This window comes from Balaenoptera ricei, chromosome 2 (genome assembly GCF_028023285.1).
Source record: "Balaenoptera ricei isolate mBalRic1 chromosome 2, mBalRic1.hap2, whole genome shotgun sequence".
Taxonomy (NCBI): Eukaryota; Metazoa; Chordata; class Mammalia; order Artiodactyla; family Balaenopteridae; genus Balaenoptera; species Balaenoptera ricei.
Genome location: NC_082640.1, coordinates 125,565,028 through 125,588,733, shown reverse-complemented (window position 1 = coordinate 125,588,733; position 23,706 = coordinate 125,565,028).

Here is a 23,706-nt window from a genome sequence, read left to right as displayed (position 1 = left end):
TTTTAGATTCCATATATATGTGTTAGCATACAGTATTTGTTTTTCTCTTTCTGACTTACTTCACTCTGTATGACAGTCTCTAGGTCCATCCATCTCACTACAAATAACTCAGTTTCGTTCCATTTTATGGCTGAGTAATATTCCATTGTATATATGTGCCACATCTTCTTTATCCATTCATCTCTTGTTGGACACTTCGGTTGCTTCCATGTCCTGCCTATTGTAAATAGAGCTGCAATGAACATTATGGTACATGACTCTTTTTGAATTATGGTTTTCTCAGGGTATATGCCCAGTAGTGGGATTGCTGGGTCGTATGGTAGTTCTATTTTTAGTTTTTATAAGGAACTTCCATACTGTTCTCCATAATGGCTGTGTCAATTTACATTCCCACCAACAGTGCAGGAGGGTTCCCTTTTCTCCACACCCTGTACAGCATTTATTGTTTGTAGATTTTTTGATGATGGTCATTCTGACTGGTGTGAGGTAAATACCTCATTGTAGTTTTGATTTGAATTTCTCTAATGATTAATGATGTTAAGCATTCTTTCATGTGTTTGTTGGCAATCTGTATATCTTCTTTGGAGAAATGTCTATTTAGGTCTTCTGCCCATTTTTGGATTGGGTTTTTTGTTTTTATGATATTGAGCTGCATGAGTTGCTTGTATGTTTTGGAGATTAATCCTTTGTCAGTTGCTTCATTTGCAAATATTTTCTCCCATTCTGAGGGTTGTCTTTTCGTCTTGTTTATGGTTTCCTTTGCTGTGCAAAGGCTTTGAAGTTGCATTAAGCCCCATTTGTTTATTTTTGTTTTTATTTCCATTTCTCTAGGAGGTGGGTCAAAAAGGATCTTGCTGTGATTTATGTCATAGAGTGTTCTGCCTATGTTTTCCTCTAAGAGTTTGATGGTGTCTGGCCTTACATTTAGGTCTTTAATCCATTTTGAGTTTATTTTTGCGTATGGTGTTAGGGAGTGTTCTTGCATTCGTATACACTAATGATGAAAAATCTGAAAGTGAAATTAAGAAAACACTCCCATTTACCATTGCAACAAAAAGAATAAAATATCTAGGAATAAACCTACCTAAGGAGACAAAAGACCTGTATGCAGAAAATTATAAGACACTGATGAAAGAAATTAAAGATGATACAGATAGATGGAGAGATATACCACATTCTTGGATTGGAAGAATCAACATTGTGAAAATGACTCTACTACCCAAAGCAATCTACAGGTTCAATGCAATCCCTATCAAACTACCACTGGCATTTTTCACAGAACTAGAACAAAAAATTTCACAATTTGTATGGAAACACAAAAGATCCCGAATAGCTAAAGCAATCTTGAGAAAGAAAAACAGAGCTGGAGGAATCAGGCTCCCTGACTTCTGACTATACTACAAAGCTACAGTAATCAAGACAGTATGGTAATGGCACAAAAACAGAAATATAGATCAATGGAACAGAAGAGAAAGCCCATAGATAAACCCACGCACATATGGTCACCTTATCTTTGATACAGGAGCCAAGAGTATACAGTGGAGAAAAGAAAGCCTTTTCAATAAGTGGTGCTGGGGAAACTGGACAGCTACATGCAATTAATGAAATTAAGAAATTGCCCCTTTAAAAAGATGCTTTGTGTCAGATATAACCTATTTCAAGAAGTCACATTTGACAAAAGCCAGCGTACTTCCCACTTTATATTTTGTACTTTTTTTTAAAAAAAGAAGGAAATAAACTAGCAGATGTATTCAAAAGTGGGAAAAGTAAGTGGCTATTTTTGGTCATATCTGCCTTTATAACATAATGAAATTTGTAATTAATACATGTTAATGCAGAAAAAAATATTTTCAAACATTATAATATAAAATTACCATTTTACAGGAGATAAAAATCATCCACTTACTAATTGAAACATTACTATGGCATTCTTTATATCATGTTATCTCCCTATGGACTGGGTCAGGGCAGATGAGCCGTGGAAGTAAAATGGTCACACATAGATTAAAAACCAAAACACTCTCTAAGGGTTAAAAATTAGTGATTCTTAAAAATAATTCTGGGAAGGAGACCTTCAAGATGGCGGAGGAGTAAGACGTGGAGATCACCTTCCTTCCCACAGATATATCAGAAATACATCTACATGTCGAACAACTCCTACAGAACACCTACTGAACGCTGGCAGAAGACCTCAGACTTCCCAAAAGGCAAGAATCTCCCCACATACCTGGGTACGGCAAAAGAAAAAAGAAAAAAGAGACAAAAGAATAGGGACAGGACCTGCACCTCTCGGAGGGAGCTGTGAAGGAGGACAAGTTTCCACCCACTAGGAAGCCCGTTCACTGGTGGAGATGGTGTGTGGCGGGGGGAAGCTTTGGAACCACGGAGGAGAACGCAGCAACAGGGGTGCAGAGGGCAAAGCAGAGAGATTCCCGCACAGAGGATCAGTGCCGACCAGCACTCACCAGCCCGAGAGGTTTGTCTGCTCACCTGCCAGGACAGGTGGGAGCTGGGAGTTGAGGCTCGGGCTTTGGAGGTCAGACCCCAGGGAGAGGACTGGGGTTGGCTGCGTGAACACAGCCTGAAGGGGGGTAGTGTGCCACTGCTACCTAGGAGGGAGTCCAGGAAAAAGTATGGAACTGCCTAAGAGGCAAGAGACCATTGTTGCAGGGTGTGCAAGGAGAGGGGATTCAGAGAACTGCCTAAATGAGCTCCAGAGACGGGCAGGAGCCGCGGCTATCAGCGTGGACCCCAGAGACGGGCATGAAACACTGAGGCTGCTGCTACAGCCACCAAGAAGCCTGTGTGCAACCACAGGTCACTATCCACACCTACCCTCCCGGGAGCCTGTGCAGCCCGCCACTGCCAGGGTCCCGTGATGCAGGGACAACTTCCCCGGAAGAACATACAGCACGCCTCAGGCTGGTGAAACGTCACACCAGCCTCTGCCACTGCAAGCTCGCCCCACATTCCGTACCCCTCCCTCCCCACTGGCCTGAGTGAGCCAGAGTCCCCGAATCAGCTACTCTTTTAACCCCGTCCTGTCTGGGCAGGAACAGAAGCCCTCAGGCGACCTACACGCAGAGGCGGGGCCAAATCCAAAGCTGAACCCCAGGAGCTGTGCAAACAAAGAAGAGAAAGGGAAATCTCTCCCAGCAGCCTTGCAAGCAGCGGATTAAATCTCCAAAATCAACTTGATGTACCCTGCATGTCTGGAATACCTGAATACAAAACGAATTATCCCAATACTGAGGCAGGGGACATTGGGAGCAACTGTAGAATTGGGGTTTGCTTTCTGCATCTAATTTGTTTCTGGTTTTATGTTTATCTTAGTTTAGGATTTAGAGTTTAGTATCATTGGTAGATTTGTTTATTGATTTGGTTGCTCTCTTCCTTTTTTATTTTTTTATATATAGATATATATTTTTTTTCTTTTTTTCTTTTATGAGCGTGTATGCGAATGCTTCTTTGTGTGATTTTGTCTGTATAGCTTTGCTTTTACAATTTGTCCTAGGGTTCTGTCTGTCTCTCTTTTTTTTTTTAGTATAGTTTTTAGCACTTGTTATCATTGGTGGATTTGTGTTTTGGTTTGGTTGCTCACCTCTTTCTTTCTTTTTTATTATATTTTAATTTTTTTATTTTTAATAATTTTTTTTGTTTATTTTAATAACTATTTTATTTTACTGTATTTCTTTCTTTTTTTTCTGCCTTTCCTTCTGAGACATGTGGCTGACAGGATCTTGGTGCTCCGTCTGGGTGTCAGGCCTGTGCCTCTGAGGTGGGAGAGATGAGTTCAGGACATTGGTCCACCAGAGACCTCCAGGCACCTCCAGGGAAGTTTAGAGCAATACAATCCTACCTCAGGAAACAAGAAACATCTCAAATACACAACTTAACCCTACACCTAAAGCAATTAGAGAAAGAACAACAAAAATACTCCAAAGTTAGCAGAAGGAAAGAAATAATAAATATCAGATCAGAAATAAATGAAAAGGAAATGAAGGAAACAATAACAAAGGTCAATAAAACTAAAAGCTGGTTCTTTGAGAAGATAAACAAAATTAATAAACCATTAGCCAGACTCATAAAGAAAAAAAGGGAGAAGACTCAAATCAATAGAATTAGAAATGAAAAAGGAGAAGTAACAACTGACATTGCAGAAATACAAAGGATCATGAGAGATTACTACAAGCAACTCTATGCCAATAAAATGGACAACCTGGAAGAAATGGACAAATTCTTAGAAAAGCACAACTTTCTGAGACTGAACCGGGAAGAGATAGAAAATATGAACAGACCAATCACAAGCACTGAAATTGAGACTGTGATTAAAACTCTTCCAACCAACAAAAGCCCAGGACCAGATGGCTTCACAGGCGAATTCTATCAAACATTTAGAGAAGAGCTAACACCTATCCTTCTCAAACTCTTCCAAAATATAGCAGAGGGAGGAACACTCACAAAATCATTCTATGAGGCCACCATCACCCTGATACCAAAACCAGACAAAGATGTCACAAAGAAAGAAAACTACAGGCCAATATCACTGATGAACATAGATGCAAAAATCCTCAACAAAATACTAGCAAACAGAATGCAAAAATCCTCAACAAAATACTAGCAAACAGAATGCAACAGCATATTAAAAGGATCACACAATATGATCAAGTGGGGTTTATCCCAGGAATGCAAGGATTCTTCAATATACACAAATCAATCAATGTGATACACCATATTAACAAACTGAAGGAGAAAAACCATATGATCATCTCAATAGATGCAGAAACAGCTTTTGACAAAATTCAACACCCATTAATGATAAAAACCCTCCAGAAAGATGGCATAGATGGAACTTACCTCAAAATACTAAAGGCGTTATGTGGCAAACCCACAGCCAACATCGTTCTTTTTTTTTAATTTAATTATTTTTCTTATTAGTTATCCATTTTATACACATCAGTGTATACATGTCAATCCCAATCTCCCAATTGATCACACCACAACCTCCACCCATTGCCGCTTTCCCCCCTTCGTGTCCATACGTCTTTTCTCTATTTCTGTGTCTCAATTTCTGCTGTGCAAACCAGTTCATCTGTACCATTTTCTATGTTCCATATATATGCGTTAATATACGATATTTGTTTTTCTCTTTCTGACTTACTTCACTCTGTATGACAGTCTCTAGATGCATCCACGTCTCTACAAATGACCCAATTTCATTCATTTTTATGGCTGAGTAATATTCCATTGTATACATGTACCACATCTTCTTTGTCCATTTGGCTGTCGATGGGCATTTACATTGCTTCCATGACCTGGCTATTGTAAAGACTGCTGCAATGAACGTTGGGGTGCATGTGTCTTTTTGAATTATGGTTTTCTCAGGGTATATGCCCAGTAGTGGGATTGCTGGGTCACATGGTAATTCTATTTTTAGTTCTTTAAGGAACCTGCATACTGTTCTCCATAGTGGTTGTATCAATTTACATTCCCACCAACAGGGCAAGAGGCTTCCCTTTTCTCCACACCTTCTCCAGCATATGTTGTTTGTAGATTTTCTGATGATGCCCATTCTAACTGGTGTGAGGTGACACCTCATTGTAGTTTTGATTTGCATTTCTGTAACACTTAGTGATGTTGAGCATCTTTTCATGTGCTTCTTGGCCATCTGTATGTCTTCTTTGGAGAAATGTCTATTTAGGTCTTCTGCCCATTTTTGGATTGGGATTTTGTTTTCTTAATATTGAGCTGCACGAGCTGTTTATATATTTTGAAGATTAATCCTTTTTCCGATGATTCATTTGCAAGTATTTTCTCCCATTCTGAGGGTTGTCTTTTCATCTTGTTTACGGTTTCCTTTGCTGTGCAAAAGCTTTTAAGTTTCATTAGGTCCCATTTGTTTACTTTTGTTTTTATTTCCATTACTCTAGGAGGTGGATCAAAACATATCTTGCTGTGATTTATGTCAAAGAGTGTTCTTCCTTTGTTTTCCTCTAGGAGTTTTATAGTGTCCGGTCTTACATTTAGGTCTCTAATCCATTTTGAGTTTATTTTTGTGTATGGTGTTAGGGAGTATTCTAATTTCATTCTTTTACATGTAGCTGTCCAGTTTTCCCAGCACCACTTATTGAAGAGACTGTCTTTTCTCCATTGTATATCTTTGCCTCCTTTGTCATAGATTAGTTGACCATAGGTGCGTGGGTTTCTCTCTGGGGTTTCTATCCTGTTCCATTGATCTATATTTCTGTTTTTGTGCCAGTATCATATTGTCTTGATTACTGTAGCTTTGTAGTATAGTCTGAAGTCAGGGAGTCTGATTCCTACAGTTCCTTTTTTTTCCCTCAAGACTGCTTTGGCTATTTGGGGTCTTCTGTGTTTCCATACGAATTTTAAGATTTTCTGTTCTAGTTCTGTAAAAAATGCCATTGGTAATTTGATAGGGATTGCATTGAATCTGTAGATTGCTTTGGGTAGTATAGTCATTTTCACAATATTGATTCTTCCAATCCAAGAACATGGTATGTCTCTCCATCTGTTGGTATCATCTTTAATTTCTTTCATCAGTGTCTTATAGTTTTCTGCATACAGGTCTTTTGTCTACCTAGGTAGGTTTATTCCTAGGTATTTTATTCTTTATGTTGCAGTGGTAAATGGGAGTGTTTCCTTAATTTCTCTTTCAGATTTTTCATCATTAGTGTATAGAAATGCAAGAGATTTCTGTGCATTAATTTTGTAGCCTACAACTTTACCAAATGCATTGATTAGCTCTAGTAGTTTATGGTGGCATCTTTAGGATTCTCTATGTATCGTATCATGTCCTCTGCAAACAGTGACAGTTTTACTTCTTCTTTTCCAATTTGTATTCCTTTTATTTCTTTTCCTTCTCTGATTGCTGTGGCTAGGACTTCCAGAACTATGTTGAATAACAGTGGTGAGAGTAGACATCCTTGTCTTGTTCCTGTTCTTAGAGGAAATGCTTTCAGTTTTTCACCATTGAGAATGATGTTTGCTGTGGGTATGTCGTATATGGCCTTTATTATGTTGATGTAGGTTCCCTCTATGCCCACTTTCTGGAGAGTTTTTATCATAAATGGGTGTTGAGTTTTGTCAAAAGCTGTTTCTGCATCTATTGAGATGATCATATGGTTTTTATTCTTCAATTTGTTAATATGGTGAATCACACTGATTGATTTGCATACATTGAAGAATCCTTGCATCTCTGGGATAAATCCCACTTGATCATGGTGTATGATCCTTTTAATGTGCTGTTGGATTCTGTTTGCTAGTATTTTGTGGAGGATTTTTGCAACTATATTCATCAGTGATACTGGTCTGTAATTTTCTTTTTTTGTAGTATCTTTGTCTGGTTTTGGTATCAGGGTGATGGTGGCCTCATAGAATGAATTTGGGAGTTTTCCTTCCTCTGCAATATTTTGGAAGAGTCTGAGAAGGATGCGTTTTAGCTCTTCCTTAAATGTTTGGTAGAATTCACCTGTGAAGCATCTGGTCCTGGACTTTTGTTTGTTGGAAGGTTTTTAATCACAGTTTCAATTTCATTACTTGTGATTGGTCTTTTCATATTTTCTATTTCTTCCTGGTTCAGTCTGGGAAGGTTATACCTCTCTAAGAATTTGTCCATTTCTTCCAGGTTGTCCGTTTTTTGGCATAGAGTTGCTTGTAGTAGTCTCTTAGGATGCTTTGTATTTCCGCAGTGTCTGTTGTAACTTCTCCTTTTTCATTTCTAATTTTAATGATTTGAGTCCTCTCCCTGTTTTTCTTGATGAGTCTGGCTCATGGTTTACCAATTTTGTTTATCTTGTCAAAGAACCAGCTTTTAGTTTTATTGATCTTTGCTATTGTGTTCTTTGTTTCTATTTCATTTATTTCTGCTCTGATCTTTATGATTTCTTTCCTTCTGCTAACTTTGGGTTTTGTTTGTTCTTCTTTCTCTAGTTCCTTTAGGTGTAACGTTAGATTGTTTACTTGAGATTTTTCTTGTTTCTTGAGGTAGGCTTGTATAGCTACAAACTTCCCTCTTAGAACTGCTTTTGCTGCATCCCATAGGTTTTGCATCACCGTGTTTTCATTGTCATTTGTCTCTAGGTATTTTTTGTTTTTCTCTTTAATTTCTTCAGTGATCTCTTGGTTATTTAGTAATGTATTGTTTAGTCTCCATGTGTTTGTGTTTTTTACGTTTTTTCCCCTGTAATTCATTTCTAATCTCATAGCGTTGTGGTCAGAGAAGATGCTTGATATGATTTCAATTTTCCTAAATTTACTGAGGCTTGATTTGTGACCCAAGATGTGATCAATCCTGGAGAATGTTCCATGTGCACATGAGAAGAAAGTGTAATCTGCTGTTTTTGGATGGAATGTCCTACAAATATCAATTAAATCTATCTGGTCTATTGTGTCATTTAAAGGTTCTGTTTCCTTATTAATTTTTTGTTTGGATGATCTGTCCATTGGTGTAAGTGAGGTGTTAAAGTCCCCCACTATTAATGTGTCACTGTCAATTTCCTCTTTTAGAGCTGTTAGCAGTTGCCTTATGTATTGAGGTGCTCCTATGTTGGGTGCATATATATTTATAATTGTTATATCTTCTTCTTTGATTGATCCCTTGATCATTAGGTAGTGTCCTTCCTTGTCTCTTGTAACATTCTTTATTTTAAAGTCTATTTTATCTGATATGAGTATAGCTACTCCAGCTTTCTTTTGATTTCCATTTGCATGGAATATCTTTTTCCATCTCCTCACTTTCAGTCTGTATGTGTCCCTAGGTCTGAAGTGGGTCCCTTGTAGACAACATATATACGGGTCTTGTTTTTGTAGCCATTCAGCCAGTCTGTGTCTTTTGGTTGCAGCATTTAATCCATTCACATTCAAGGTAATTAACCATATGTATGTTCCTGTTACCATTTTCTTAATTGTTTTGGGTTTGTTTTTGTAGGTCCTTTTCTTCTCTTGTGTTTCCCACTTAGAGAAGTTCCTTTAGCATTTGTTGTAGAGCTGGTTTGGTGATGCTGAATTCTCTTAGCTTTTGCTTGTCTGTAAAGCTTTTGATTTCTCCATCAAATCTGAATGAGATCCTTGCCAGGTAGAGTAATCTTGGTTGTAGGTTCTTCCCTTTCATCACTTTAAGTATATCATGCCACTCCCTTCTGGCTTGCAGAGTTTCTGCTGAGAAATCAGCTGTTAACTTTATGGGAGTTCCCTTGTATGTTTTTTGTCATTTTTCCCTTGCTGCTTTCAATAATTTTTCTTTGTCTTTAATTTTTGCCAATTTGATTAGTATGTGTCTTGGCGTGTTTCTCCTTGGGTTTATCCTGTATGGGACTCTCTGCACTTCCTGCACTTGGGTGGCTACTTCCTTTCCCATGTTCGGGAAGTTTTCGACTGTAATCTATTTAAATATTTTCTCTGGTCCTTTCTCTCTCCCTTCTCCTTCTGGGACCCCCTATAATGTGAATGTTGTTGTGTTTAATGTTGTCCCAGAGGTCTCTTAGGCTGTCTTCATTTCTTTTCATTCTTTTTTCTTTATTCTCTTCCGCAGCTGTGAATTCCACCATTCTGTCTTCCAGGTCACTTATCCATTCTTCTGCCTCAGTTATTCTGCTATTGATTCCTTCTAGTGTAGTTTTCATTTCAGTTATTGTATTGTTCATCTCTGTTTGTTTGTTCTTTTATTCTCCTAGATCTTTGTTAAACATTTATTGCATCATCTCGATCTCTGCCTCCATTCTTTTTCCGAGGTCCTGGATCATCTTCACTATCATTATTCTGAATTTTTTTTCTGGAAGGTTGCCTATCTCCATTTCATTTAGTTGTTTTTCAGGGGTTTTATCTTGTTCCTTCATCTGGTACATAGCCCTCTGCCTCTTCATCTTGTCTATCTTTCTGTGAATATGGTTTTTGTTCCACAGGCTGCGGGACTGTAGTTCTTTTTGCTTCTGCTGTCTGCCCTCTGGTGGATGAGGCTATATAAGAGGCTTGTGGAAGTTTCCTGACAGGAGGAAATGGTGGTGGGTAGAGCTGGCTGTTTCCCTGTTGGGCAGAGCTCAGTAAAACTTTAATCCACTTGTCAACTGATGGGTGGGGCTGGGTTCCTTCCCTGGTGGTTGTTTGGCCTGCGGCAACCCAACACTGGAGCCTACTTGGGCTCTTTGGTGGGGCTAATGGCGGAGTCTGGGAGGGCTCACGCCAAGGTGTACATCCCAGAACTTCTGCTGCCAGTGTCCTTCTCCCTTGGTGAGCCATAGCTGGCCCCCGCCTCTGCCGGAGACCCTCCAACAATAGCAGGTTGGTCTGCTTCGGTCTCCTATGGGGTCACTGCTCCTTCCCCTGGGTCCCAATGCACACTACTCTGTGTGTGCCCTCCAAGAGTGGAGTCTCTGTTTCCCCCAGTCCTGCCGAAGTCCTGCAATCAAATCTGGCTAGCCTTCAAAGTCTGATTCTCTAGGAATTCCTCCTCCCGTTGCCAGAGCCCCAGGTTGGGAAGCCTAATGTGTTGCTCAGAACCTTCACTCCAGTGGGTGGACTTCTGTGGTATAAGTGTTCTCCAGTTTGTGAGTCACCCACCCAGCAGTTATGGGATTTGATTTTATTGTGATAGCACCCCTCCTACCATCTCATTGCAGCTTCTCCTTTGTCTTGGAATGTGGAGTATCTTTTTTGGTAAGTTCCTGTGTCTTCCCGTTGATGATTACTCAGCAGTTAATTGTGATTCTGGTGTTCTCGAAAGAGGGAGTGAGAGCACATCCTTCTACTCTGCCATCTTGAACCAATCTTCCAACATCATTCTTAATGGTGAAAAATTGAAACCATTTCCTCTAAGATCAGGAACAAAACAAGGTTGTCCACTCTTACCATTATTATTCAACATAGTTTTGGAAGTTTTAGCCACAGCAATCAGAGAAGAAAAAGAAATAAAAGGAATCCAAATCGGAAAAGAAGAAGTAAAGCTGTCATTGTTTGCAGATGATATGATACTATATACAGAGAATCCTAAAGATGTTACCAGAAAACTACTAGAGCTAATCAATGCATTTTGTAACGTAGCAGGACACAAAATTAATGCACAGAAATCTCTTGCATTCCTATACACTAATGATGAAAAATCTGAAAGAGAAATTAAGGAAACACTCCCATTTACCACTGCAACAAAAAGAATAAAATACCTAGGAATAAACCTACCTAAGGAGACAAAAGACCTGTATGCAGAAAACTATAAGACACTGATGAAAGAAATTAAAGATGATACAAACAGATGGAGAGATATACCATGTTCTTGGATTGGAGGAATCAACATTGTGAAAATGACTCTACTACCCAAAGCAATCTACAGGTTCAATGCAATCCCTATCAAACTACCACTGGCATTTTTCACAGAACTAGAACAAAAAATTTCACAATTTGTATAGAAACACAAAAGACCCCGAATAGTCAAAGCAATCTTGAGAAAGAAAAACAGAGCTGGAGGAATCAGGCTCCCTGACTTCAGACTATACTACAAAGCTAGAGTAATCAAGACAGTATGGTACTGGCAAAAAAACAGAAATATAGATCAATGGAACAGGATAGAAAGCCCAGAGATAAACCCACGTACATATGGTCACCGTATTATTTTTATAAAGGAGGCAAGAATATACAATGGAGAAAACACAGCCTCTTCAATAAGTGGTGCTGGGAAAACTGGACATCTACATGTATAAGAATGAAATTAGAACACTTCCTAACACCATACACAAAAATAAACTCAAAATGGATTAAAGACCTAAATGTAAGGCCAGACACTATAAAACTCTTAGAGGAAAACATAGGCAGAACACTCTATGACATAAATCACAGCAAGATCCTTTTTGACCCACCTCCTAGAGAAATGGAAATAAAAGCAAAAAATAAACAAATGGGACCTAATGAAACTTAAAAGCTTTTGCACAGCAAAGGAAACCATAAACAAGACAAAAAGACAACCCTCAGAATGGGAGAAAATATTTGCAAATGAAGCAACTGACAAAGGATTAATCTCCAAAATTTACAAGCAGCTCATGCAGCTCAATATCAAAAAACCAAACAACCCAATCCAAAAATGGGCAGAAGACCTAAATAGACATTTCTCCAAAGAAGATATACAGATTGCCAACAAACACATGAAAGAATGCTTAACATCATTAATCATTAGAGAAATTCAAATCAAAACTACAATGAGGTATTTACCTCACACCAATCAGAATGGCCATCATCAAAAAATCTACAAACAATAAATGCTGTACAGGGTGTGGAGAAAAGGGAACCCTCTTGCGCTGTTGGTGGGAATGTAAATTGATACAGCCACCATGGAGAACAGTATGGAGGTTCCTTAAAAAACTAAAAATAGAACTACCATATGACCCAGCAATCCCACTACTGGGCATATATCCTGAGAATACCAAAACTCAAAAAGAGTCATGTACCACAATGTTCATTGCAGCTCTATTTACAATAGGCAGGACATGGAAGCAACCGAAGTGTCCAACAAGAGATGAATGGATAAAGAAGATGTGGCACATATATACAATGGAATATTACTCAGCCATAAAAAGAAATGAAATTGAGTTATCTGTAGTGAGGTGGATGGAACTAGAGTCTGTCATACGGAGTGAAGTAAGTCAGAAAGAGAAAAACAAATACTATATGCTAACACACATATATGGAATCTAAAAATAAAAATAAATAATAAAAAGATTCTAAAGATCCTAAGGGCAGGACAGGAATAAAGATGCAGATGTAGAGAATGGACTTGAGGACATGGGGAGTAGGAAGGGTAAGCTGGGACAAAGTGAGAGAGTGGCATGGACATATATACACTACCAAATGTAAAATAGATAGCTAGCGGGAAGCAGCCGCATAGCACAGGGAGATCTGCTGAGTGTTTTGTGACCACCTATAGAGGTAGGATAGGGAGGGTGGGAGGGACACGCAAGAGGGAGCAGATATAGTGATATATGTATATGGATAGCTGATTCACTTTGTTATAAAGCAGAAACTAACACACCATTGTAAAGCCATTATACTGCAATAAAGATGTTCAAAAAAAAAAAAAAAGAAATGAAACAAAAAATTTAAGAAAGTAATCATCTCTGAGTAGTTAAAATATAGGTCATTTTAATTTTCTTTATTATATTTTCCTGTATTTTCCAATTTTCTATGTTTTTCATTTATTGCTATTATATATCATAATCAGAAGTTACCTATGCTATCTTTAAAAAGATTTGGAAATTACTAAAAATATTTTTAATAGTAGAGCAATAAAGATGATAATCAAAGGTAAAAAATAATAATAATAATTCTGGGAGATTTAAAATATAAGCCCTTTCCCCAACTATCTTGTCAAATACTTAAAAGATATTTGGAAAGAAAGCATCAGTTTTCGGTAATATTTCATAATATAGTAGAACTGGACATGCAGTTCCTTGTGGTTAAGCGGATAGCATAGTGCAACTGTCACGTACAGTCCCTTAACCAGAGCCCAACTGTCCCCTCTCCATTAAAAAAAAATTCTGTTTCTAATTTCTCATCTATTAGATCTCTAAATCTCAGTTTTTCTAATGGTTCTTCTGCCATTAACCACTTTTCTATTCACCATGCCAAATATCCTTTTAATATATTTCTGTACAAACGTTTCAAAATTCTGCTTAACCAAGCATTTTGTAAAATTTTCTTTAAGGATTTTACATTCTCCAAAGTTATTCCACAGGAAACTGCCCTTGTCCAAGGGCTGGGGCTGGAATTTCTTATCTCAAATCCATGGCCATTGGCATGATGGCTGCAAAGACCTCCTATTCTCTCTTCAACCTAATCCAGTTTGGCTTTTGTCCCCATAATTCTACTAAAACTATTCTAGTCAAGGTCAAGAATCCAATGGAGAATCCTAAATACTCACATTGCTAGACAGATCTGAAGCGTGTGACATAGTGAATTCATCTCTTCTTTATTTTATTTTATTTTATTGGATTATAGTTGATTTACAATGTTGTGTTAGCTTTGGGTGTACAGCAAAGTGATTCAGTTATACATATACACATATATTCATCCTTTTTCAGATACTTTTCTCACGTGGGTTGTCACAGATTATTGAGTATAGTTCCCTGTGCTATACAGTAGAATTCATCTCTTGAAATGCTTCTTTTTACTTGGCCTCTGTGACAGGATTCACTCTTAGTATTTCTAATTCAGTGGCTGATTTTCCTGATCTCACTTTTACCGTGTTTTCCTCATTATCCCAGGCACTAGATGTCAGAGTGATCCAGGGTTCGTACTAAAGCCTTTTTTGCATCTTCACTTACTCCCTAGGAGGTCTCATCCCAACTCAGGACTTTAATGCCATCTCTACACAGATGACTCCCAAATTCATTCTTCAGCGCTAATTTGTACCCTGAACTCCAGGTTCATATGGCTAATTAATTACTCAACATCTCCACCTGGACGCTTAACAAATAGACATCTAAAATGTAATATATTGAGACACAAGTATTAATTCCCATACCTCCCCACCACACCTGCTCCTTCTGCAACCTTCACCATAAGATTACACATCAACCTTACAGTTGCTCCATGTCAGAAACCTTGGATTCATCTTTGCATCTTCACTTTTTTTCACATCCTGTACCCACTCTAACAGCAAATCCCCAAGGCTCCAATTTTATGCTACATCCAAAATCCAACCCCCCCTCATTATGTTTGCTGCTACCACTCAGATCCAAGCCATAATCACCCTTCAACTGGATTATCGTGATAGCCTCCTAACAAGTGTCCCTGCTTCCATCATCACCTGCTCCCCTCTCCAGTGCACCCACAGTCTGTTCTTTACCCAGCAGTGTAATCACATCACTCTACTCAAAGCTTTCCAGTGATTTCTCATCTTGTTTAGAGTACAATCCGAAGTTCTTACATCACTTACAAGACTCTCCATCATACAGACCCTGATATCACTATGACCTCATATTCTGTTGCTCTCCCTCATGCTTGTCTTGTTTTGCTTCAGCCACACTGACCTCCTTCATATACCTAAAACCTGGCAAGCATGCACCTTTTTCTGGGTCTTTGTGCTTGTTGTCTCCTCCACCTGCAGTGCTCACACCCCAGATATCCACACAGCTTACACCCTCATCCTGTCATTTTTCTGCTCAAATGTCATCTTCTTTATGAAGCCATTCTTTTCTATATATATAAATAGAATAGCACCATCTATTATTTTCAACTCCTGTTATTCTTCTTTATTTTTCTCTACAATACCTATGAAGGAAAAGGAAACACTGTATATGCTAATTTCGTGTCTTCCTCTTCCAGAATGAAGTCTCCTCAAGAGCAAAATCTTTGGGTTGTTTAATGTCATATTCCCAGAACAAGAAGAAAGCCTGCCACATAGTAAGTGCTCATTAAATATTTATTGCCTAATGAAAATCTTGTATGCATCCTTTAAAGACCTCTTTCCCAGAGTCTTCCCTGACATACTCCAGAATAACAAAGAACTTTCTTCTTACTCTGGACTCCCATAGAATTTTATTTTCATCTCTTCTAGAAACCTATGCGATCTCTTTTCACTATTTGACGATATCTTATTTGTATTTGATTCCTTGGCACCTAGCATAATATCATTTAACAAATATGTGATGAATAAATGAATGAATGACTTGACAAAAGTATGTATTAAGAACATAATTATTGGATAAACAGGGACTTCCCTGGTGGTCCAGTGGTAAAGAATCTTCTTTCCAATGCAGGGGACGAGGGTTCAATCCCTGGTCGGGGAACTAAGATCCCACATGCCGCAGGGCAACTAAGCCCATGTGCCACAACTACTGAGCTCACACGCCTCAACTAGAGAGCCTGCGTGCCACAAACTACAGAGCCCACACACTCTGGAGCCCACACACCACAACTAGAGAAGAGAAAACCTGCACGCCACAACTAGAGAGAAACCCGTGCGTCACAGCTAAGACCTGACGCAGCCAAATAAATAAATAAATAAATATTTTTTAAAAAAAGAATGTAGTTATTGGATAAACAGAATAAGTCCTCCCCTCTCTCCCACCCTCATAGTTCTACTCTTATTCTTCTTCCAGCCACCTGAACCCTGAAACTTATTATTACCCTCTCCCTTACCATGCAATCCTATAATCACATCTTCTTACTCTTGCCTCTTATTAATCCTAGATAAGCAATCACAGAAACTTATTTCTAAAGTACAAATAGCAAATTTAAAACATCACTGAAATTAACCTAATAGTTAATCTTTATCCTGTCCTTTCTTTAGGGAGACAATGTTCTGCAAAGAATATCAACAATAAAAATTGGAGACAAAGACAGTGGGTGTCATGAGTAGGCTATTTCCCAGTAGCAGCATTTCTTTTTTTAATTGAAGTATAATTGACTTACAATATTATATTAGTTTGAGGTGTACAACATAATGATTCAATATTTTTATACATTAAAAAATGATCGGGCTTCCCTGGTGGCGCAGTGGTTGAGAGTCTGCCTGCCGGTGCGGGGGACACGGGTTCGAGCCCTGGTCTGGGAGGATCCCACATGCCGTGGAGCAGCTGGGCCCGTCAGCCACAATTACTGAGCCTGCGCTCCACAACAAGAGAGGCCGCGATGGTGAGAGGCCCGCGCACCGCGATGATGAGTGGCCCCCGTCTGCCGCGACTGGAGAGAGCCCTCACACAGGGGCGAGGACGCAACGCAGCCATAAATAAAATAAATAAATAAATAAAGCATGACACAAATTAAGCAATGTGAATACCATCAAGCTTTAAAAAAAAAATTATCACCAGGATAAGTCTAGTTACCACAGGTCATCTAAGTTATTAAAATATTAATGACAATTTTTCTATGCTGTATATTACATCCCCGTGACTTATTTATTTTATAACCAGAAGTTTGTACCTCTTAATCTCCCTCACCCATTTCATTAATCTCCCCACCCTCTACCTCTCTGGCATCCACCACTTTGTTCTCTGAATCTATGAGTCTGTTTCTGTTTTGTTATGTTTATTTGTTTTGTTTTTTAGATTCCACATATAAGTGAAATCATACAGTACTTGTCTTTCTCTGTCATTTCATTTAGCATAATACCCTCTAGGTCCATCTATGTTGCTGCAAATGGTAAGATTTCATTCTTTTTTATGGTTGAGTAATATTCCATTGTATGTAGCACATCTTCTTTATCCATTCATCTATCAATGGACTCTTAGACTGCTTCCATATCTTGGCTATTGTAAATAATGCTGCAATGAACATAAGCGTACATATATCTCTTTGAATTAGTATTTTTTTCTTTGGAAAAGTAGCCAGAAGTGGAATTACTGGATTGTATGGTAGTTCTATTTTTAATTTTTTTTAAAGTTATTTATTTATTTTCGGCTGTGAAGGGTCTGTGTTGCTGCGCACAGGCTCTCTCTAGTTGTGGTGAGCGGGGGCTACTCTTCATTGTGGAGCACAGGCTCTAGGTGCGCAGGCTTCAGTAGTTGTGGCGCATGGGCTTAGTTGCTCCGCGGCATGTGGGATCTTCCTGGACCAGGGCTCGAACCCGTGTCTCCTGCATTGGCAGGTGGATCCTTAACAACTGCACCACCAGGGAAGCCCTCTATTTTTAATTTTTTGAGGAAATTCCATACTGTTTTCCATAGTGGCTTACATTCCCACCAACTTACATTCCCACCAACAGTTCACAAGGGTTGCCTTTTCTCCACATCTTCACCAACACTTTTATTTGTTGGCTTTTGATGATAGCCATTCTAACAGGGGTGAGATGATATCTCATTGTGATTTTGATTTCCATTTCCCTGATAAATAATGATGTTGAACATATTTTCATGTAGTTATTGGCCACCTGTGTATCTCTTTGGGAAAGTGTTTATTCATGTCCTCTGCCTATTTTTAATCAGGTTGTTTGGTTTTTATGTTGTTGAGTTGTATGAGTTATTTGTATATTTTGGATATTAACCCCTTATTAGAGATATTGTTTGCGAATATCTTCTCCCAGTAACAGTATTTCTTAAGACATTCTTAGAAGGCCTCCTAATAAAAGAGATTTCAAATACAACAAATATTCAAGCTCATGTACTCTCAACTTAACTATCAGCACTACTTTCATCACTAAAAATTATTATTAAAGCCTATGACACATCATGAGCAGCAGACAGAAAATTCTGAGGTCAGTGCCTCTGGGGATCACAGAAGCAAGCATCACAGTTGTCAAGCATTTATCCACCAGTGAGACACTTCTCCAGTGGGAACTGATCACCCCGCTTCTTTAAGCAAAGAGAGCTTGCAGAACTGTGGCATATTAGAGCATGAAGCCCAAGAGACAAACTGACTTGCCTAAGGTCACTCAACAAACGGCCAAACCAGAACTTGAACTCATACTTGAACCTAACTTCTGACTCCTTAAAATACATGCTTTCTACTATCACGGTCTCTAAGGAAAATCACCCATTCTCCCTCACCCCCCCCCCCCCCGCCATACACACACAAATGTAAATTCTGTCCGTATCAAGGTGTGTTTCCTTTTTTCCCCATCCATGACGGTAATAACAAGAAGTAAAAGCTCTTTCATTATAAACTTCCATTTTTTCCTTCTTGATAGGTTTTCATATTTTTCTCTAAAAGTATTTAAAAGTACTACTCAAGTTGTTCTTAGTTGTCTAAAATGGCTTATACTGCCATTAGCTTCTATAGCACCATCATTAGAAAAATGGGCTGTACTTCTTCTTAACCTTCCACATGCAGCCAAAATTGGGTTGCTTTAAAGGGCAAGATGTCAAAAGCAGATAAAGCCTTTGTACTGTAATGAGCATAATGATGAATAATGGTACTTATGTGCAATAACCGATGCCCTGCCCATAAACAGCCTTTCCACCCAGATAGTCTATTTAATTCAATAATATATTCCAGGTAATTTGTGGAGCTAGATGAGAAATTACCTTAACCAAGAAGACTAACTGTGGAATTTACTAAAATATACCATGTTGAAAATAATTGATGGAAGCAGAGTTTTCAGAAGTAAAATTATGGCATTAAAAATTCCCATTACATGAATTCACCTTCCAAGTGGCCTGACTCATAGCAGCTGTAGAGAAGAGAGCGCTGTGCCATGGATGATGTTAGCAATAAAAGACATGCTAATAATATCCATGTACCAAAGTATTCAGTGCTTTCATGTTTAAGAATAGAGATGATAATCCATATAGTCTTCATCATGTCCCACCCAGACCATTTCAAAACCCAACTGATCTCCCCACTATATCCCACAGAACAAACAGAGTAATCTTTGAAAAGTGTTCATCAAATCACATCCTTCCCCAATCAAAGTACTTTATGGTTTTCCACCAAAATTGGAATCATCCAAAATCCTTACAATGCCCTGTAAGACTCTAACAGGACCTACCTCCAGCCTATCCCTCTGACGTTGTCTCCTACTATTCTCCTCCCTTGCTACTTCATGCTAGTTATACTTGCTGTATTGATAGTCCTTGAATACTCTAAGCTATTCCTGCCACAGAGCTTTTGTTCTTCCCTTGGAACTCATTTTTGCATAGATTGCTTCCTTACCACATTCAAGTATCTGCATATATATCACCTCCAGCTTCTATTTCCAGCAATGTAGCACGCTGATATCTTGAAAAAAAAAAAAAAAAAAAAAAGAACCTTCCCAGTTTAGCTAAAAATCCTAATGTATTTTATTTTCTATTTTATAGATAGTATATTTAATATTTACATTAAATAGATAATATACATCTAATTTTAAATATTACATTTATAATATTTTAAGAAAATATATTATCTAGCTAAAATGCTACAGAACATACAGTCAGCCCTCAGTATTTGCAGGGGATTAGTTCCAGGACCTGCCACGGATAACAAAATCTGCAGATTGTCAAGTCCCATAGTCTGCATGCTGTAGCCCTGGTTCCTCCATATTCCTGGTTCTGCATCTGAGGACTCAGCAAACCTCGGAAGTTGTAGTAACGTAGTATGGATTGGAAAAAATCCATGTAAAAGTGGACCCACACAGTTCAAACCCATGTTGTTCAAAGGGTCAACTTGAATTTAAAATATTTTTAATCATAGTTTAATAGAGTTTTTTAAATCCCAGAAACCAAAAATTTAAGGCAAAAACATTCATCTCAAAAGGTTAAGAGAACACTGAAAACAGTGTCTAACTTGAGGGCCACTGCTGGTCCCTGATGGTCAAGATCTGCGCTGTCTTCTACAGTTGCCACTTGCCACATGTGTCTATTTAAATTTAAATTTTTAGGTATTAAATAAAATTTAAAATTCAATCCTTCAGTTGCACAAGTCACATCCAAGTGTTCAATAATCATAGTGGCAGTGGATACCATGTTGGACAGTATAGACACAGAACATCATGTAAGACAAAGTACATTTGTCCAGAGTGATTTCAGCTATAGCCTAGCCTCAGCCTGATCCCCAGGGGAGTTCTGTAGTATGAAGACACTATGAGCTTGTTTCAACTTGAGACAAAAGGCTTAGATTGTTTTGTTTTAAGACACAGACTGTATATATTAATTCTTTACATCAAGTATCTTTTCCATGAACACATTTTTAATTGGTGTTTTAGAGCCATGTTAACACAAATAATTTAGACATTCTTTATAAGCTTTATTATTTTCATTGTTCATTTTAATTTTTTCTATATCATAGTTTTAATGTTTGATTATATTTATGCCCAATAGAAAATTATAGGAATTATACCAGATATCAATATACTCTCTACTGCGATTAAATCTCTATTAACATTTCACTGCATTCTTTAGATTATTTTCAAAGAAACAAAACGTTACAAAGACAGCTACAGAGCCATCTTCCATACCTTCCGCATCCCTATCTACCTTTTCTGAAATAAGTGCTATTATACTCATACATGTTTTGTTCTTCCCTTGAGTAAACTTCCTCAATATTTGATACTATATCTATACACAACATTTTTTTTTTTTTACCTACAACATTATGTTTACGAGACTTATCTGTGCTGATACATTCAAGTCTAGTTCATTGATTTTCATTCTTATGCTTTTCATGGCACCAACAAACCCCAATGTATTTTTTCATTTTCTTATTGTCTGTTAGGATTTCTTAGCCTTGCAACAAATAACAAACAATTCAGAAATGAACATCTTTGTACATGCTTACTTAAGCAAAACTTCTCCCTGATAAGCAAGGCCCAGAAGTAAAATTGTTGAGCTATGGAGAATATGCACTGTCAACTTTACGTGCTAATTCCAAACAGCGTTCCAAAGTCGTTGTGCCCATTTTCCCTCCCTTCAGCCAAGTATGAGAGTTCTTATTTCTCCACATTATCACTCACAGTTGACATTATCATATTAATAAATTTGTTAATATAAAATGTTATGTCTGTTTTAACGTACATTTCTTAATTACTAAAGAAGTTGGACATCTTTACGTATCTTTATTAGACATCTATCTTTCTTCCTCTGTGAATTTACTATTATATCTTGTGACAATATTTCTCTTTCTGCATTATTGATTTCTAAAAACATTTAATATGTTCTGGACATTAATTTTTTATTGGTAATATGAATTGCAACTATCTTTTCTCAGTCTATAAACTTGTATTTTCATTTTTTTAAAAATTTATTTATTTATTTTTGGCTGTGTTGGCTCTTCGTTTCTCTGCGAGGGCTTTCTCTAGTTGCGGCGAGTGGGGGCCACTCTTCATCGCGGTGCGCGGGCCTCTCGCCGTCGCGGCCTCTCTTGTTGCGGAGCACAGGCTCCAGACGCGCAGGCTCAGTAGTTGTGGCTCACGGGCCCAGTCGCTCCGCGGCATGTGGGATCCTCCCAGACCAGGGCTCGAACCCGTGTCCCCTGCATTGGTAGGCAGACTCTCAACCACTGCGCCACCAGGGAAGCCCTGTATTTTCATTTTTGTCATCTTTTATCCTACATAAGTTTTGTATCTTAATGTAGCAAAATGTATCAATATTTTTCTTCTTGCTTTGTGCTTTGTGTGTTTAAGAATTATCTTCAAAGGCAGGAAAGATAAATTAGGAGACTGGGGCTGACATATACACACTACTATGTATAAAATAGATAACTAATAAGAACCTACTGTATAGCACAGGCAACTCTACTCAGTACTCTGTAATGGCCTGTATGGGAAAAGAATCTTAAAAAAGAGTGGATATATGTATATGTATAATTGAATCACTTTGCTGCACAGCTGAAACTAATGCAACACTGCAAATCAACTATACTCCAATAAAAATTTTAAAAAAAGAATTATCTTCTACTAATGACATAAAGATATACTCTTTTTTGGTTAAAAGTTTTAGAGTTTCACTTTTGATATTTAGATCTTTAACCTATCCAGAATATATTTTTTTGTGAATGATGTAGAGATCTAATTTTATTTTGTACTATATAAATAGCCAATATCCTCAGAATCATTTGTTAAATATCAATAATTCATCCTTTCCCTACTGATTTTTTTTTTTAATTTTTTATTTATTTATGGCTGTGTTGGGTCTTCATTTCTCTGCGAGGGCTTTCTCCAGTTGTGGCAAGTGGGGTGCCACCCTTCATCGTGGTGCGCTGGCCTCTCACTATCGCGGCCTCTCGTTGCGGAGCACAGGCTCCAGACGCGCAGGCTCAGTAATTGTGGCTCACGGGCTAGTTGCTCCGCGGCATGTGGGACCTTCCCAGACCAGGGCTCGAACCCGTGTCCCCTGCATTAGCAGGCAGACTCTCAACCACTGCGCCACCAGGGAAGCCCCCTACTGATTTTATTATCACCTCTTTCATATATAAAACACCCTAATATATATTGGTCTTATTTCAATTTCACTATTCTTTATCAGTCTAGCTGTCTATCTGGGCAAGTACCTCACAGTTTTAAATAGTGCAGCTTTATATTACTGCCCAGCATCTGGTAAAATGATTTACCACCTTTTTTTTTCTTTTTTCTAGTCATCTAGGCTAAGGGCTTAGGTTTTTGTATCATGCCCCTTACATCAATCATTGGCTGCAGATTGCCCCCAGGATGGGAAGGCTAGCTTCCCAGGCATTTCTGGCCAACTTGGCTCCTGAGCCCAAAGGCAACTCTCTGGAGAAGTGTGCAGTTATAAGCCATTAGCAGCAAACACTCACAGCAAAAGATGAGTGCACTGGCCTAGCAGAAGGCATCTGGGTGGGATACTAACAGTTTCTAGTACAGGGACCCATAAGGAAACAGATGGCACACTCAAATTAGGATACTTTAAAAACAGTGTATTTGCAAAGGGGCTATTTATAAAGGTGTGCTTGGTGTTAGGTAAACTACAAGGGATGCAGCTGTTACTATTTCTAGAGCTGAGGGAATGAAGGAATAGAGTGGTTAATGGAACCAAGAAAGAGAAGGTCAAGTAGAAAAGCTGCCTTGAGAGAGCAATGACCTTCATCAGCCTGAGGTGACTACTGATGGGGGCCGGGGGTCAGGGAAATAAATACCCCAATTTCACTCTCCTTCCTCCCTCTCATCTCCTGCTGGGATCCCCATTTGCTAAGCCCACAGGGAAGCCAGAGTAAGTTTCTAATATTGTGTGTACAGGACAGGCCCTAGAGAAGAGCTCAAATAGGAAGGGCAGAGAAGGAATCTGGTGGAGCAAATGGATAATGCCCTGCACAAAAGCAAATCAAAGATGTTTT